Here is a 19,480-nt window from a genome sequence, read left to right on the forward strand (position 1 = left end):
CATCAATCTTTCAGCCGTGTCCATCAAATTAGGCTTTCAAGTTTAATGCTGAATAAAATCCCCTAAAAACAGCGGAGAGCAAGCCCAGACTGAACATCTTGAAAGTGGTAAGCCGAGAGGGAGTGTGTGCACATGCCACGTGAGCGTTTGGCAGTGTCAGAAAACGCAGCACGGTACAAAAATCAGTCTGTGGCTTTCTTCCGTGCGGTCCCTTTGACCGGTCCCCAGGGAGCTCGCGGGGTAACTGCACGGTCCTACTGCCGCAGAAGCTTAGGCAGCGTGGATGGGATCAGAATGGGGGCGCCGCTAGCGGGACACCCTGTCCGCTTCGACAAAGGAGGACACGCCAAGAGCAGAGAGAACGTTCGCGAGAGGTGTGTCCCCTCTCCCCCTCCCAGCCCCGACGTAGGCCAGCTCTTCGTGCCAACCGCGGCAACGAGGGGCAGCGAGATCAGCCGTGTGTGTCTGGATCCAGGACCAAGGGCATAGCGGAGGGGGCGGGAGGGCGAGAGGCAGCCTTGCCCATGAGCATGGCTAATAATAGTTGTGTTGATACCAGGGAGAATTGAAGCCACAGCAGAAGGGGAAACTAAAGACATTAAATTTTAGTAGAGCTAATTTTGGAAGAGAGGGGAAAGTGCTGAGGGAAATGAAACAGGATAAAGCTGTTGAAGAGAAAACCACGAAGGAAATAGAAAGTATTCAAAGATAAATTAATGCATGACCAAAATCACTACGAGCTACCCAGTCATAAATATTCCAAGGGGTGGGGGGAGGCAAGGTGGATTAAAAGGTAAGAGGAACAGACATGCTGCGTAATATGAATTTGTGTAAGTATGGGAAATCAAGGCTGGGCCAAAAGGCAACTCCTGAATGGAGATGAAAGAGGGAGAGATAATTCTTCCGTTGGACAAGCACCTCTGTTTACGCCTCTATACATTTTCTCCCAGTTCCGTTTCTGCCATCCTATAAATACTCCTATTTGTGCCTTTCCACCTGGCAGCCACTACAAGTCCCTTGATTCAGCTCATGTTGACACCCATATGTCCTTGACTGAAGGAAGGGAGGGCGTGTATCTGCAGATGGGGGGAACCCACCTCCGAGAAAACACTACGGACTTGGACAGTGGCTGTCCAGCGTGTTTGGTAAGAAGTCGTCCCTCCACATAGGAACAACAGGTGAGGGAAAAGCTTCTGAGGAACGCAGTGAATGAGTGAAGATGTTGGCAATGGGTATAGGGACCACCAGCTCGTTATGGAGAACACAGAGTCACCGAAGAAGGCACCAGCATGTATCTCTGCCCATAGTTCCCTGACGGACACTCCTTTGTACTCAGTGGGAAGAAGGCGACATCTATCTGTGTGGCTCAGCACGAGGGTAAGGAAGGCACAGGGGACCTGCAGATTTGAAGCCTTAATTCCCTGGTAAGTAGGTCAAGTGCAAGTCTGTAAATTAAAAATGGAAATCAGGAAAGGGCAAAAATCATACCTCATGGCTAAATTGCCGACTACAACTCAGCATGGCAAAAAGGGGAAAATAGTAATAATAATCATAAATCCTCAGATCTCTGGAAATCAAATACACTTATCAGCAAGCACACATACTCTGCAATCCAAAATAACATGAGTTTTAATATTTCATTATAAGAGAGTTTGGGGGTCTCAGGTGGGTAGGTAGCTTGCATTTGGTACAAAGACTCTGAAAAAATTTTCTAGACGCTAATAGTTACTGCTTAGAGGCAAGCACTTCTGACCCTTTTCTAGACGCCCCCCCCTCCCCTCTGGGGGCTGACCACAAGTCAGGAATCCCCAAACTACTCTACTATCTTCATGTGAGATACACTTGGAGGAGAGCTGACATGGTCAGACCTTTTACAGTAGAGATAGTAACGTCTCCTCACTAGGAAATCTGGTGGGAAAGAGTCCCAGAAAATGGAGTGGGGGGCTGGAGCCAGCTTAAAGACTGAGGAGAGCAGGCTGACTCCAGATGCTCAGAAAAGCTGGGGGGCAAGAGGCCATGCCTGGCAACACTAACATCCTAGCTCACACATAGTACATTTACAACGGGAAATACAGAGAGGGCTATACTGGGCTGACTAGAGTCCCCCCGATAATGCATGGTCTTCCCAAACCTCAGAATGTGAGCTTATTTGGAAATAGGGGTGTTGCAGGTGTAATTAGTTAAGATGAGGTCATACTGGAGTAGGGTGGGCCCTAAATCCAATGGCTGCTATCTTCAAAAGACAGATAGAGACACACATGCGCCATGTAGACGGCCATAGGGACAGGGAGCAGAGATTTGAGTAACGCAGGTACAGACCAAGGGATGCCAAGGATTGCGGGCAACCTCCAAAAGCCAGGGAGATACGAGGAAGGACTCTTCCCTGGCACCCGCCGAGAAAGTATGGTCCTGCTGACACCTTGATTTTGGACTTCTAGCCTCTAGAATGTGGGAGAGTAAATTTCTATTGTTTTAAGCCATTCAATTTGTCGTACTTTGTTAACTAGCACAAGAGTTATCCAAGGAGTAAATGACAAAAGGAGGGAAGAAACAGAATTCACTACAAAAAACCGACCCAAAGACATAAAAGCACAGCTTCTCAGGACCTTTTGCCACGGAGTAAACAACCCAGGGTAGCCCACACACACGGTCGGGGGTAGGGGAGACAAGCAGAGGAAATTTTTAAGATCAAGTCTCAGGACAATTTCTATGTGCAGGAGAGTAACACTTCAACCCCCACTGGCCAAATACTTCAAAGGGGACAGTGGGCAGGGACAGAAAAGAAAGCATCTTTTGTTTGCAAGGGGCAGTGTTTTTAGCTGCTTCCTGCTGGAAGCTCTTCTTCCCACCTTGGCAGCACAGGGGAAGGATAAATCATCCTCCTAGGCAGGCCGCACGGAGACACCAGGGGGTTTGTTGGAATCTGTATAGTAGGAGATTCAGGCACTTAGAATAAACCATGGAAGTCAGGCTGGGCAGATGCGTGGGGCAGTTGCTTCTCTGGTATTCTTCCACACGCCCATGGCCAGTTCCTTCTTCTGTTCCTCAAGGTGTGGTTCCAAGGCTTCAAAACTTTTCCTGAGGCCCCCGGCCTCCTCCTTCCGTTCTCTTCTTTCTTGACTCTGTACATCCATGCACTGCACTTCACAGAGGAAATTCAGGCCATCCACCATGCATTCCCTCAAGTTCCTGCCCCTTTTGCTACAAATATCCATTGTGGTCTTTCCCTCCTGTCCTGAAAGAATTGGATGCCCCCCTCAGGTTCAAAGTCAACTCCTCCACCTGTTCTCGGTATCTTTTATGCTTCTCAGGGGCTTGATCCACCAGCTATTTCCTCTTGCATGTCCCCAGCCTCTTCTTGTCACTTCAGTAGAAAATATATATTTTATATATATATTTTTTTCAATCTTTCTCAATTTAGGAACCTCTCTCTGGCTTCTGTGATAGCTCCCATCATCCTCAGTTATTACCCTCTCCTATTCCTTCCCTTCTTGAAGCTTCTTGGAAGAACAGACTGCATTCAACAGGTGTATTGTTTTGCACCATCTTGCTACAAGCCTGGCTTTGGCACCACCATTTCACTATGACACTGAATCCTAGGCAAGGCGGTTGCCGGATTAGTGAATACTTTCTCGCCTTATCTAGTTGGTATCTCTGTGGTATTTGGCATTGGCCTCCTTGAAATTCTATTCTTCTTTGACTTTAATGACATTACTCTCTTGTCTGCCTCCTACCTCTCTGGAAACTCTATTTCTATTCGCCAGTCTTGATCTCTTTTTGTTTCTAGAGTACCCCATGGTCTTCTAATACCAGCCCCCTCCTTTATTCTGAGCCCTCTCTTTTCTACTCCAAGAGGAAAATTCTTAGAAACACATTGCCCACAGAATATCATCCACACCCGTATCTTAATACATGCTGATGAATCCCACATATATATCCAAGGCTCTGTTCTTTCTCCTTATAGTCATGTCCCACAGGCCCTCCCAGTTCAACATGTTCAAAGTTAAACAATCATCCTGCTCAGTTACTCCTTTGCTCACAGCACCCCCCAGTCAAAACCCCCTGTTCTCTCCCTTAGCTCCTTCCATTCGCTACTGATAATTCCACTAAGGTTTCTTGAAGTACCGAGTATCTAGGTGCTTGGTCCTGAGCTTGCAGAGATAAATGAGATCTCAGAGAACAGTAGGAGAGAAAGTCAAGTAAACATGTAAGTTGTAATCTAACAGTAGAAGCAAAACTAGAAGTCATGTACAAGATATAGAGGTAGCATGGAAGAGAGAATGATTATCTGGATCAGACTAGGAGGGAGATTAGATCCACAGTGCCAGAGAATGCTCTTAACGGTGGATGAGATTGTCTCTTCCCTCAAGAGCTGCTGATCTGTCTCAGTTAATGCTCACCACCAGCAATCCACCATCTGAGCCTGAATCTGGGAGTGTTCCTAGAATTGTCTTCTATATCTGATCAATGTTGATCAGTTACACATGCAAAGATCTCTCAAAACTTATCCCTTGGACAAATTTGATTTATCTCCTAATTGGCTTAATTTACATTTCACCCTCAATCTACCTTTATGAGAGCAGGGAATTTTTCTGCTTTGGTCAATTCTCTATCACACATGATTAGATAAATCTCTGTATATAGTGGGTACTTAATAAATAGCTGGTGAATGCGAGAATGCTCCAGAGGGATATTCCTAAAAGCTAGATCTTATCATGCCACTTTACAAATTTTCAGGGCTCCTCATTGCAATCAAAGTAAAATTGTCAATGGGCTGGGCAAACAAATATACTCATTATATTCTAGTCTCTGCAAATTTTATCAACAAATCACTCCATCAGGCTTCTGTGTCTTTAAGCATACTGTTGCCTCCTTTCAAATTAACTTGCCTTGCTGGTCCTTAAGATGGATTTCTCTCTCTCTCTCTCTCTCTTTTTTTTTTTTTTGAGTTTATTTATTTATTTATTTATTTATTTATTTATTTGTAGTAATCTCTAGACCCAACATAGGGCTCAAACTCACAGCCCTGAGATCAAGGGTCCTGTGCTCTTCCGACTGAGCCAGCCAGGCACCTCAAGATGGACTTCTCATCTTTAAAAATTCAAGCATCTTCTTTTTATTTCTCTCATTCATTCTTCCTGACCAGATAAGACTGTGACTTGTCCTCGACCCTCTGTGTTCTTAGACTCTCACAATATTTATCACTAATTATCTCTTTGATATATTTACATATCCACTTCCCCCAGTAAATCGTGAGCTCCTTGAAGACAGGACCTGGGAGTCAGAACAACAACAACAAAATCAACCTAATTAGTATGTGATGGTGTCACTCTTGGGTCAAAGAGAAAACCACAAGAATAAGCAAATGCAGGCTGATTTGAGATGCTCTTTCTATTATCCCCATATTGCCGTCTCCCCGGGTGAAATTATATTACATTTATGTAAGAAGGCAATCAAGTGTGTAATATATTTAGAAAGAGTTCTATCAAAACGATTCAGATTTTTAAAAATATTTGGGAGCTTACAGAGGATAAGCTTTAATTATCTAAAGACTCATTGATATGGAACACTTCATTGCCTTCCAAACCTAGATAAATGGATCTATACAAAGGTCACAAAACATGCAACCACACCTTCAGAGCAAATGGTATGATCTGCACCATGGAGCCCCAGAGGAAAAACTAGAAAGACCATGGATAAAAGCCACAAAACTGGAGAGACTATGAAACTTTCAGCAGGAGAAAAGAGGAGGGAGATGATGCTGCGGGAGGGACAGTGTTCTACGGGTCTGAAAGAGAACTTTCTTCTTTGAGGTATGCAGGGAGATTGCTGCTTATGAAGTGTTTTCAAAATCATGATATTCAGCATGCCTTTGACTCTCTTGATTTGCAAAGCATGATCATGAATATTAACTAATTGATCAACCTGCAAAACACTCTTTAGAATTCAGTAATACTGGATCCCAGTGAAGGAACAGCAAACAGGCCTGCAGAAGCCACATAACATCTTATGGTTGGCTCAGAATCCTCTCTAGCAGTCAGGTCAACCATGGTAGATGTAACCTGGTCAGGTCTTAGCCTTGGGCCAGTGTTTCCCAAGTTCTGGAACCTTCATGAGATGAGTTTAGTTGGTAAAGGACATTTTTCCCCCCAGCTTTATTGAGAAGGACACACATTTTTTATTTTTATAGTTGATTATTTTAATGTGCCTTTGGAAAGCTCATAAGTATAGCATCTTGGGGCACCTGGGTGGTGCAGTCGGTTAAGCATCTGACTCTTGGTTTCGGCTCAGGTCGTGATCTCAGGGTCATGAGATAGAGTCCCAGGTTGGGCTCCATGCTGAGCATGGAGTCTGCTTGAGATTCTCTCTCTCTCTCCCTCTGACCCTCCCACTCATGCTCACTCTCTAAAATAGAAAAACAAATCTCTAAAAAAGTAAATATAGCATCTTATTGATGATTTCATAATGCTGAAGAGAAGTAAAAAATGAAAAAAGAAGTCTATTCAAAGAAAAATAGCAATCGTGTGACACCACGTGCCTATGGGAAAAAGCCACCACGGTGACCTATGAATGACCGACGTTTGGGGAAATGCTGAATAAGGAAAATACTCACTTCCATTGTTTCAAATTTGTGCCTGCTTCATCTTCATGTTTATAACTAAGTGATTCTAAATTTGTGGAGTTTTTGTTTCTGATGTGGAGTTAAAGGAAAGGGATAGAAATAAGGATGCTGTTCGAGGAAAAAGGAAGCAAGGAGGGAAAGCTTTGCCTGCAAGTTCTAAATGTCAGTTAAAGACAACGAGCAGAAAGAAGTCCTTGGAATACAGTGCATGAGAGAGTTCCCGTGAAGATGTGGCTCTATTTTATTTAGAACTTGGCTTTCTTGAGTGCCCTGGGGAGACAGGCATCTCATTTTCTAGAGGGGCCCAGAGCAACAGCACTCGCTCGGCATTCTCCTTGCCAGCACCTCGCACAAACAGCACGTAGCAGTGGCTCAAACAGACGACACTCAGAGCCCAGCTTCCTTAGTAGAGACGAGGCTCCCGCAGGTGTCGACCAAAAAGAGAAAATGGAGTGGAGGGTTTTTTTTTTTCAAACTTTCCTTTTTCTTTTTTTTTTTCCTCAAAATTACCTCTTCTAATTTTATGCTTGTAGTTGATAAGAATTTAACAGAAGAAACCAGACTGAGAATATAAGAAAAGAGGTGACACAGAGGCATATCCCTTCTGTAGGGAGGGCTGAAGCAGAACCAGGGGCCAGATCTGCCAAAAGGAAGGCCTGCGGCATCACACGTCAACAACCAAGGGATGCTCTGTGGGGTCCTGGGCAAGGGTCTAGCCTCTGGCCCTAGGATATTTCTCTGCCTCATCTGAGACCACTCCTGCTCAAATAGTCCATTCTCTCAACCTGGTTGGTGCCTCTTTGTTTTTCAAGACTCAACCCAACCTCACTTCTTTCTGAAGACCTCCTTGGTTCTTGTGTTCTGAGTCAGATCCAAATGCTTGGGGCTCCCATGGTCCCCCTGCCTCCTTCCCTGCCTCACCCCCCTCCCTTATTAGATCCTTTAGCAGATGTTTACTGAGCACCTAGTATGCTCCAGTGACTCTTCTAAGCACTAGAGCTATAAGGGCTGTGACCCTGTGTTCGTGGCACATATGGGGGGAGTGGTGGGGGTGGGGAAAAACACAGCACCCCCGACAGACACCCCAAATCATAAACAACATAATTTTTTTATGACAAAAGTTCTGTGATGCCAACAAAAAGGGTCATGTTGTAGTGACCTAAGGAAGGCTGTTTTCTCTAGATTGGGTAGACAGAGAACGCCTCTCTGAAGAGATCACTTTAAGCTGAGGCCTTAATGACACACAAAAAAGTCATAAATGGGAAGATCTGGAAGGTCTGTGGCAACAGCATAGGAAAAAGTTCTGAGAAGAGAAAGAGCTTTTGGGGAGTTCCAGGAATAGAAACAAGGCCTGTGGGGTTCGAGTGGAATGAGTGAAGCAGGGTCAAGATGAGGCCTTGAGGTAAGTAAAGGGCAGGACCACAGGGCTTTTGAGGCCATGGAAAGGCATTGGGTTTTATTCCAAGGGCAAAGGGAGGCCACCCTTGTCAACCAGGGTGGGGTGGGAGGATCTTATCAAAATCACCTGAGGAGCTATTTTTGGGGGGGACTCACCTATTTGCCAGACATTCTGATTCCTCAGGTCTGGGGTAGACCAGGCATCACATCTGGTGAACAGTTGACCAAGATGCTCTGTAGACAACCCCCAGACGTGACAGGTTCCAGACAAGCTCATCTTCCCTTCACTTTCCTCCATGTGACCAAGGACTCTTCTTGTGTCCCATCTGTGACCATCCTTCATCACCTAAGTTGGAAATCAGAACCTTGCTTAATCCCTCCTTCACCTTCACAACTAAATTTAACCAGACTGAATCCTATGCATTTTATCATCAAAATATCTCTTGATAGGGTTCCCATGGCCGAGTGCATTAGTTTAGACTTTCCTCGTCTCTCATCTGATACTCAGGAGTGCCCTCCTACTTGCCATGGTCATGCTTTCCAGGTACTGCTGACTTCCTTTCTTGTTAAACATCACTGGTGACTCTATGTGCTTACAGAATAAATCTCAAGTCCTTACTATGATGTATCAGACCCTTATGAATCTGCCTCAACTTATGTCCCTCATGCCCCCCAGATATTCTATCTCCTGCCATCACTTCTTGCTTCTAGAACATTCCTTGCCTTTTCATGCCTGTCTTCTCACAAGCTCTTCCCTCTGTCAAGAGTGCTCTTCTCCCCATGCAAACTTCACTTATTTTTTAAGTTCCAGCTCAAACGAATCCTCCTCCCTAAGTGTAGGTGCCCCACATACACCACTTAGCACTTTGTATTTTCAGGACTTCTCATTTCAGTTATAAATATTTGAATCCCCGAGAGCCTCTTGAGAGCAGAGATTGGGTCTTATTTATTGCTTTATTTCTAGCACCTAGTATGGTATCTATCTGGCACAAAGTGCTCAAAAAGATATTCATTGAATGGATAAACCAGGCGATTACCTTTGTCCCCACCCCCATTTACCATATATTTTGATATCCAACCCCTCCTTTGCAAGCATACAAAAACAAACACGCAAGGTCCCAAATTCCAAGCCAGTTCTTTTCAATGGCCCCTACGAATACATCCTCACTCATAGCTTTAAATAATACAAGGTGATGCTAAATTGGAATTATCTTGGCACAGTAACTGCATCTGAGATTTAACTGAGTTTAGGCCAAAAGATTTCATTTTTCAAGTGGTTTTGCCAAAATGGCTAAAACAGAAACAAGAAGGCACTGCGTTAAATATAGTTTGCTTCCTCTTCTGTTCGGGGAGTTACTGGCCCACTTTGAAACTGGTGAAAGCTCTCCAGGGGAGAAAAGCAGTGATCATTCCTTTTAGTTTAACTACAGGTAGGACAACCACTCGGAGACCCTGGAGTGTTTGAACTATTTGTCCTGGCACTTTTATTTGGGTTTACCTGATATAGTGCTCTGCTAAGAACTTGCTAATGAAAAAATGGTGTTATTAACGTTTGGCTGTGCTTAGAAGTCTAGGCAAGAAGGTCAGCAAGATCTAGAAAGAAGATGGCAGTATTTCTCCCTTAGAGGTTTACCCACTGCAGTCACAAAGCAGAGCACAGAAAGCAAAGGCAGCTCTAGGGCTGAGCTGGAAGACTTTTGATGCGTAATCACATTGAAACCCAACCAGAGCCTAGGGACAAGGGGGCTGCCATTGTACACAGAAGGTCTCTGTTTTGGCTCCTTTGGATTGTTCAACTCTATTCAGCCTTGCCTGGACAATGGCAAGGAGCTTCCTGGAGCTGTGATCCCACTCTATACAATGAACGTTGCCCAACGTCAGGACAAAGGCAGGTTTCCATTTCCTCATCTATCAAATACAGGAATGCAGGTCTAGGAGAGGAAGAGTCTTTGAGGTCAGAGGAGTTGAAGTTTGTTGACAAGGAGGTATGTCACATGTCAGAGAAAGCTGCATGAAAACGTTGAGCAGGACCTGGAAAAATGCACAAGATGTAGAGGTCAAGAGCAGAGGAGAGCACTGTACTGAAGGGGATGTTGATTTGCACAGGGCAGAGACAGGGAAGGGGGAAGCATGTCCGGGGGACTGTTAATTAATTTGGTAGGACAGCTAACTCGCCCCCATATCTGTCATTTAAATCTTTTATCTGCTAACAGCAATCAAGTGCCCTCTCTAAGCTGAGCGCTGTATTCAGGGCCAGGGAAGGCAGAAATTGAGGTCTATCCTCAAATAACTCATAGTCCAATGGAGGAATCCGACTTGCAAACAAGTTCACAGCAATGTGACTGATGCTATGGTAAGAGGCGTAAACAAATGCTTTAGAAGCACACAGTGAGGACTGCCTGATTGTCTGGAGGAGTCACAGAAGCCTTCGTGTAGGTGATGCCATTTGGATTGGGTCTTAAAGATCAGTAAGAGCTTGCTAAGCTAAGCAAGGCAGGAGAGCCCAGGCAAAGAGCAGGGGATCTTTCTGAGCCTTGCCTCCTGTTATGGCTCAGCATGAACCCTCAAGTACTTCCAGTCTCCTTAATATTCCTCACGTATGCCAGACTGGTTTTCAGCCCACTCTTTCTGCTCACTATCTGTTGCGTGTGCCAAGCCTGGGATGCCCGTTCCTAAATGCCAAGGCCCAGCACCTACCCCCCTGCAGCTGTCCACGTGGTCTCCCCAGCTATAGTCAGCTGGAGAAATGATATTAATGCGGATCCATCTCAGATATCCAGAGATGCAGCCAGACAGTGGGCAGTAATGTAAGAGCTGGCATAAACTCATCCCAAAGCATTGCTCATTGGGGTCCTTCTACTCCTGTTCCCAAAAACATCTCAGGAAAATGTAATGCCAAGTCGACAAATGGCTGCCACTATTCCAGCCTACAATGTTCTCTCCCTGCTTTGAAATTCTAAAACACTCTTAGTTTGTACTGCCAACTTAGAATATATAAATGTATCATTTTAAAAATAAATTCATCATTTTAATTGTTTCTCATGTGTCACTAACGAGACAATAGTTAGTGGTATGTCCCTAACTTGACAATAAGCTCCTTCATGACAAGAACAAACTCTCATATTCTTCTCTAGGGAAGTAGCATGACCCTATGCCCCAGGGCACCAGGAGCAGTCCCAGTGACACCAGTTATGAGCATGCCCTCGTTAGAAGCCTTCCGATAACCAGCCTTGTAGGGCAAACATCCATCCACTCAGTTGTAGGCACACAGAAAATATTTAATTCATTGATTTTCCCCAAATTTTCACCAACCACCTGGTCCTAAAGACAAAATGTCTTAGAGCATTGCCTAGCCTTGCACAAGCTGCTCTAGAGTCTCCGCTGGATCCAAGACCGCCATTTTGTGCAAATGATTCCATGAGAAACAGCTCTAGCCCTGACGTGCCATGTTATTTTCAAGATTCCCATTCTCTTCTCACCCTGGACACTTAACCTGACTTTGTCCAGAACTCAGCCTCACCACCTCATCCTGAAACCTGCTTTCTCCTTCGTTCCCTCTTTCGGTGAATGGCATCCATTGTGTTGCTCAAACCAAAACCCTGGGAAACATCTTTTACTTCTAACTAGAATAACCATAAATTTGCCATATGAACTGTTGCACTCGAGAGAGTGAAAAGAGGTGCTCATAGTAATTGCTCTGGCACAACTAGGACTCTTCTGGACAAACCAGAATGTACAACCACTCTTCTTCTTCCTTTCACCACTTCCTGCCTTTGATGATCAATCAATTAATCAATGGACAAGCCCTGTCAGTTCCATCTCCTAAGCATCTCTCAGGCCCTGGTGCCCCCATTTCTGTCACCATCATCTTTTGCTTACATTATAGTGACAACATCTAAACACATTTCCCTGTTTACAGTCTTGCAAGTTTCCAATCTACTTTCCACCAAACAGAGAGATCTTTCTAAAGCACACATTTAATCATCTCACCCCATGCTTAAAAACTCTTCAGTGGTTACACTTTTTTTTTTTTTTAAGAAAAAAGTTCAGGCTCCTCAATATGGTCCCCATTGACAAGTTTCAACATCTTCTTTCCTTACCCTCATCTCTTAATTGCCCTTAAAATTCATGTTACAGCCAGATTGATGTACTTTAGGTTCCCTGGAAATGCTGTCTCATCATGCAGTCTTTACATATGCTTTGCCCAGTGCCCCAAACCCTTCCCTTCCCTCACAGCTTTCACATGGTGAACTCTTCTTCATCCTGCAGTACCCTTTCTATCATACCCTAAAGGCTTACCACTACCCTTCACCCAGCAACTGACTCTTGTTGAAACACAACTCTAATCAGTTCACTTCACTGATTAAACAATTCAGTGGTTTCTGATCTACAGCAGAAAATCCAAGATCCTTAGTAGATCTCTGCAAACATTGATTTCTCACTGCTCTGTCTTTGCTTTTACCATTCCTTGTGCCTAGAATGCTCCTCCATAGTTTTAGGGAATGCTGTGTTTGAATTTTGGTTCTAATACTTCTTAGTGGGTGATATTGGGCAAATTTTTAACTTATCTCTGTGTTAGTTTTATCCTTGGTACAACAGGGATAATTATAGTATTTATTTTGGAATTTTTGTGAAGATGACATGAATGAATATTTTAAATAGTGCACATAATAAAACTTGCAACAAATCTTAGCTATCATCATTAGTATCCTTATTATTATTATTATTGATGTTCTAGACCTCATCTCCTTCAAGAAATTTTTGTTCAACTACCAGGTTTCATTCATTCATTCAAAACCTACGTATTAAGCCCCTACAGTCTACCAGAGACTCTCTAGACACTAAGAAATAAAGATCACTTACATACTCACTACTTTCAAGAATATCATAGTCTACTCTTCCTCCCATATTACTAGTGGTAATTGTATCACTTTAAAATAATGTACCAATATCATCTATTCGTATGTCACCTTCTCCATGAGACTGTATGATCTTCAGAGGCAAAAAGGGATGTATTCATTCTTGGTCCCACAGTGTTGAGTACACTTCCTGGCACAGAGTAGGTTCTCAGTGAATGTTTGTTGGGCTAAACAAATACCACATTTCATCATGCTGGTCTTACACAACTCTTGGCAAATATTCTGCCAAAGCAAGTTTCAAATCATAAAAACCAGTTTATACCTGTTCTAAAATTTCCTTTCTTGTTTTGCTGTGCTGAAAAAAAAAAAGGTGCTACTGTATTATTTGTCTATGATGTCCAATAATTTCAGAAGTCTGCAGACTTTAGATGCAAAATGTGCTAGAGCCTGTTAAAAGTTATGGATAGAAATGAAACAATACTTATTTTGTCTAATTTTTCTCAGTAAGCTCCATAAAAATAATCATTGGGTACCTTTCCAAAGCATCAGTAACAGTCCTGTACTGTGGACAAATTTCAGGAACGACTATCCAAACTTCAGGCCTTCTGTTCATTCCTCTTTCCAACCATCCATCCCTCCATCCACTCACCCATTCATTCACAAGTTAATATCAATTAACCTTAAACTCTATGACCAGAATGGTGTTAAGGCACTAAAGTCTTTCACATTCCAGTATTTCTTATACAATTTTCAGCAGTAAAAGTAGGAGTAATGGAGAAGACAATATGATGTCTAATTTCTCCTTAACACACTTATTATTAGCAGTTTTATTTAATCATATGCACTTTTATCAGAGTTTATGATAAATATGCCATGTTTTGTGAAAAGTCACCTTTCTAAGAAAAAATACTTTTTAAGTTGTTTTGAGAAAGCAATCATGAGTGAACAGGTAAAAGTCCTGAGAATTTAATAGAGCTAGAACCTCTGGGCCTAATGAATAAATGAAGAGAGATGGTCGTGTGGTTCTAAGTTAAACAGTGAATTCCCTGGTGCTCACTTGGCAAATTGTAATTATTACCAGTGCCAAGTGTGCTAATAACATTAATAAATCCAATCTCCCAAACCAAACTTAATTGACCTGGAATAATTGCTAAGAACACCGGTCATAGTAAAAGGGAAAATGCTTCCCATGAACTTTCTGTGTCTGCACACTTAGAAGCAATGCATCAAGCAACAGGTTCTTCTAAGAAAATCCCACAAGAGCTCTTCTATCTCCCTAGTCCATGGTGTTTCATACTTTCCAAAAATTCTGGTCTCTTTTGAGTCAAAAGAGAAAGATCTCCAGACTTAGATATGCCATTTCCTGCAGAGTTACAGGGCAAGGCAAGGACAGCACGCCAAAGCCAGGAAATCTCAAGGGCGGTAAAAAGATTGGACCAGATCAGTGACAAGGAAGCAATCACACACTTAGTCTTGCAAGAAGAGCTCCTTCTCAGGAGCCCTGAGCATGCCAACCTTCAGCCAAGCTCTGTTAACTTCATTAAATATCAACAAGCAAAGGTTGTATTATTACTTTGCTCAGTCTATTCCCTGTGGGGATAATTAGGAAGTTGGAAGAATTCAGGGAAATTCCCAAGCTTACCTGTCTTCCTTCTGCTGTACATGGGGACCTTCAGTTCCTAATCCTCTATCAAACCAAGACAAACATAGCTAATTGATTAACTGATGATAACATTCCAGAAAATCTTGCTTTTTCTCTCTGTTTCAAAATCCCTGCCATATTTTCCAGGTGTTTCCCTTGAGAGTGGATCATCAGCACTTCCTGGAGTATGCTGCCCACCTGTTCTGGAAGCAGCAAACCACAAGCTCAACAGCAATATCTGAAGTCATTTTCTTCCTTGAGGTCCTTTTATAGCATGTGTCTCATCTTGAAATCTGAAGAGGCTGACAAGTAGGACTTCCTCCATAGAGGAACATAGGGAGACATCCTGCCAAAGAACAGCAGACCTTCTGGTCTCATTGTCTGAAAGATCCTAATTCCTCATGAGTAATTAGTCATTTTTTCCTAGGATTTCTTAAGGCTTTCTAAGTTATCTAAAAAAATGTAAATACTGTCTTTTATATGTTATCTATGGATTTTGTTCCTTCACCTTGATTTCTATTTTGCTGGTTCCTTCCTTATTCTAGAATCATCTAATGAAATCATCGGCTCAGTAGCTGGGTGCTCTTGTCCTCTCCTGTCACCAAGAAGCATCCCTCTGCCTGGAGGCAATCAACTACAAGGGACAGACTCATGGACAAGGACCATGGAAAGCCTTGGAGAGACCATGCAAATCAGGCCAGCCTTTCCAACTACTGAAGTAAACCTTCAGGAGCCTTGCAGGCAAAGGTATATTTTGGGACATCAGCAATGCATATTTAAAGTTAAATCCCCTGTTATACATTAGTGTTTTCCTTCCTTCCTCCCTCCCTCCCTTCCTTCCTTCCTTCCTCCCTCCTTCCCTCTCTTCTTTCTTTCTTTCTTTCCTTCTTTCTTTCTTTTTCTTTCTTTCTTCTTTCTTTCTTTCTTTCCTTCTCTTTCTTTCTTTCTTTCTTTCTCCCTTCTCTCTCTGTTTCTCCCTCTCTCTCTCTCTCCCCCCACCCACACACACATAGAGATGCATAGATACAATCTGTTTTTTCTCCCTGTGTCTGATTGCCTCTTCCTGTGTCTTTTTCTGTAATTTTCCACTTTATGTTTTTTCCCTCTGTGACTGTCTCTTTATGCCTTTCTTTAACCACCTACTTCTCCAATATTACTTTACCCAGTGTATCCCTTTCAGTAAAACAAGAAAATCTTAATGTCCAATGGCTGCCACTAATTGGTCACGTGAGCCAATGTGCCTACCCCGTTTTTAGGTTATTCTTCTTATACTATAAGACCTGAGAGGATAATGTTTTTCCAGAGAAGACATTGATGCTTTTGTATTTCCATGATTTGGATGCTTAAGAATGGTCTAGCAGTTTGCCAAAAGATATATAGAGAAGAAGCATACCTCTAGGGATAAGGAGTGCCCATCTTCTAATGGTGCCCAGCCAATACAGGAATTTGATAACTTCATAAGAAATGATAAGGAGCTGAAGCCCAAGTCACATGCCATCAAGATTCATATTAAGTTATTCTGATGACTTTAGAAAACTGATGGTTTTCAATCCTTACTATAGGAATATTTCAAACCAGCCTTCTACAAGTTTCTGATAGAATTAAAAGCAATCTCTTGTATCCATCCCTTCTCCACAATTCTATCTGGCAACCACATCAACATCTGGTGGATATTCTGAGTGGAATCTTAACCAACCTTCATAATTGGGAGAAGGAAATTGGAGTGTTAGTAAGAAAGAGTAGGAAAGATATTCAGAGCAGACAACACCACTGTAGGAAAGTACCTTTTAAATCTTGGAATAAATATATTCCAAATTGGGAAATGGGCCACTAAAATAAATAAAAATTGACTAAGTTTACTCATTTCTAAAGAACAGATCCAATAAGAGTGTTTTCCACATACTAAATTAGCATAGATTCTTAACTGAGCATATCCACCAAGAGAATATGGTGGAAAAGGCACTTAGGGTACTCGTTACAGGATATAAAGGTTCTGGAAATCAGTCTGATGGAATGTCAAAATCCTTAAAACTTTTCATATCCATTGACACAGTAATATAGAATTCTGGGTAGAATTCTAAGAATATATCCTGAAATAGATAAAAAATTAAGGTACAGAGATGTTTGTTACAGCATTATTCATCATTGCATAAAGAAAGGAAAACTGTAAGCAATTTAAATATCCACAATTAGGGAAATAGTTAAGGAAAAATAGTTTGCAGATCATTTTAAATATAGAGATATGCTTACGATAAAATGTTAGGAGAAAAAGAGCAAGATATAAAATAATCTAAACTATGATGATATGAGTAAGAAAAACAGAATGTGGAATTATAAGTATTTTTATCCTTCTGATTTTTTAAGGCCTTACAAAACCTCTACAATATGCAAATATTGCTTTAACAATCATTCTCAGAAAACTGTAGACTCAAAGGCAGAAATTCAAACACTCATATAAACCTCTGACTGGACTCACCAAACTATTCTCTGAAGCATGGCTCCCTGAGAAAAGAAACTGTACAAATGTTTCCTTCTGAGATTCTTAGGCTCTCTGATAACTTTCTAAATTTATCCTTTATTGAATTAAAATAACCACAGCCCTGATTACCCACCCACATGCAAGATTTTCAGAAATCTTTCGGAGCAGCTTCTCAAATTCTCCAGGGTTTTCTGTAGTTGCAAAATTCAGAGGGTTTAGCTAAACTGGATATTGCATGAAAATACAGTGTCACAAGTTGGCTTACAAAAGTTTCTGGTAAGATTTTAGCAACCATATTTTGGTGAATAAATGAAATCCTAAGACTGATTGGATCATGTTCTGAGATTTCTTTGTCTGGGAAAGGCTACTCTTTTTAAGGAATCTTTCCCCTGGGCTGGCTCCAGGGTACCATAAGACTGTCAACAGTACCTACTTCAATCTAAATTTAGTAGGCTTTCACAGAAACTGTTGGTCTAATAATTCAATCTTGTTTTTGATTTGTATATTCTAGATACATATGTTTATCAGATATATGTACTGGGAATATTTTCTTAACAATGACTTTTTAAATTTCTGATGTGATCCAGTTTGTTATTTTTTTCTTAGTTTTAATGTTTTTATGTTCTTTCTAAGAAATATTTTGCCTACCTCCAAGGTCAGAAAGATACTCCTCTATGTTTTCTCCTAGAATCTTTATAGTGTTAACTTTTAAGTATAGATCTATGACCCATCCTGAATTAATTTTTATGAAGTGTAAGGTAGGGCTCATAGTTGGTTTTCCTCTTGCATTTGTTCAATTGTTCCAGAACTATTTTATTAATAAACATTTTTCTTTCCTCATGAATTCTCTTTACATATTTGTTGAAAATCAATTGACCATATGTCTGTGGTCTTATGGCTAGACTCTATCACATTCCTCTGCTCTATGTGCATAACCTAAAATGATTAATAATCTGTTTTGATTACCTAAATCTGTATTGAGTCTTTAAATCATACATTGTAGGCCTTCCAAATTGACTTTCTTTCTTTCTTTCTTTCTTTCTTTCTTTCTTTCTTTCTTTCTTTCTTTCTTTCTTTCTTTCTTTCTCTCTCTCTCTCTCTCTCTCTTTCCTTTGCATTTACAGGTAAATTTTAGGATGAGCTCTTCGGTTTTGACAAGTTTCTTGTTGTGATTTTGATTAAGAGTGTACTGAACCTACAGATAAATATGAGGACCATCAACATATTAAAAATATTGGATTATCTTATCCATGAACATGGTATATCTTTCCATTTATTTGGATCTTCTTTAGTTTCTCACAGGAATATTTTATTGTTATCAACAGGGAGTTCTTGTATGTCTTTAATTAAATTTATTCCTTAGTATTTTATGATTTTTTTAAATTCTGTTTTAAAAGAATTTAAACAATTTTTGTTCTCCTATTCTTTACTGTTAGTATATAGAAATGCAAATGTTTAGGCATATTGATCACGTATCCTGTGCTCTTGCTAAACTTACTTATTCTAGTAGTTGTTTTGTAGAATATTTAGCATTTTCTATATAAATCATCATTTTCTATATAAATCACCTGCAAGTAAAGACCATTTTACTTCATTTTCAATCGGTATGCCTTTTTTTTCTTGCAGCTTTAACATAAAATCATCATACGAGAAATAGAACATGCTTAATGTGTACAATTTGACATGTCTTGACATATATAGACCCATAAAACCATTGCCATAATAAATGTAGTGAATATATCCATTATACTCAGGTTTCCTCATGCCTTTATATACTCACTCCTCTCTACCTTTCCCCATCTAAATGCTTTTATTTCTTTTACTCACCCTATTGCCTTGGCTAGAGCCCCAAATTACAAATATCAGGAATAAAAGAGGGAACATTACCGTGGACCCTACAGATATTAAAAGGATATTAAGAGAATATTATGAATATCAATATTCAACAACTTAGATAAAATAGAACAACTTTTTTGGTAAATATAACTAAAATAAAACTGAAACTAAAAGAAATAGAAAATCTGAATTCTCCTATATCTATTAAAGAAATTGAATTCATTTTGTTTCCTCATTTTCAAAAAATTCTTCCAGACATTCCCATGTATTCCATTTGTTTTAATGATCATCTTTACCCTGATACATTCCAAATCTCTATTTTTAACCCAGACCTAATTTTTGACCCCCAGATCTTATACCCATTTGCCTATTTTACTTCTCCACTTGAGTGTTCAAGTTTGACATGCCTCAAGCTAAGCTCATTATATTGGCTTCCCGCCTCCACCCCACCTCATTCTCCCTGTTCCTTATCTCATGGCAATGGGAAGTTGGGTTGTTCACATCAGAATCCTGGGAGTAATCCTTGACTCTTTTTCTTCCTCAATCTCCCAACATTCAGTCAGCCACTATTTTACCAGCTGGACTTCCTAAATAGCTCATGAAACCACCCAATCCCTCCTAACTGCATTATATTAGTTTAGTAC

The 19,480-nt window shown here is 41.2% G+C and overlaps 1 long non-coding RNA gene across 1 annotated transcript; it reads left to right on the top strand.

The window, feature by feature from the left end:
* The first annotated feature begins 1,014 nt into the window (after window positions 1–1,014).
* On the top strand, window positions 1,015–18,260 carry LOC118530226 (uncharacterized). The gene is made up of 3 exons (XR_013440979.1): window positions 1,015–1,377; window positions 15,067–15,268; window positions 18,125–18,260. It is a non-coding gene; the product is annotated as an uncharacterized LOC118530226 (long non-coding RNA).
* The last annotated feature ends 1,220 nt before the right edge of the window (window positions 18,261–19,480 follow it).

The sequence above is a fragment of the Halichoerus grypus genome, chromosome 9 (assembly GCF_964656455.1).
Source record: "Halichoerus grypus chromosome 9, mHalGry1.hap1.1, whole genome shotgun sequence".
In the NCBI taxonomy this organism is placed as follows: Eukaryota; Metazoa; Chordata; class Mammalia; order Carnivora; family Phocidae; genus Halichoerus; species Halichoerus grypus.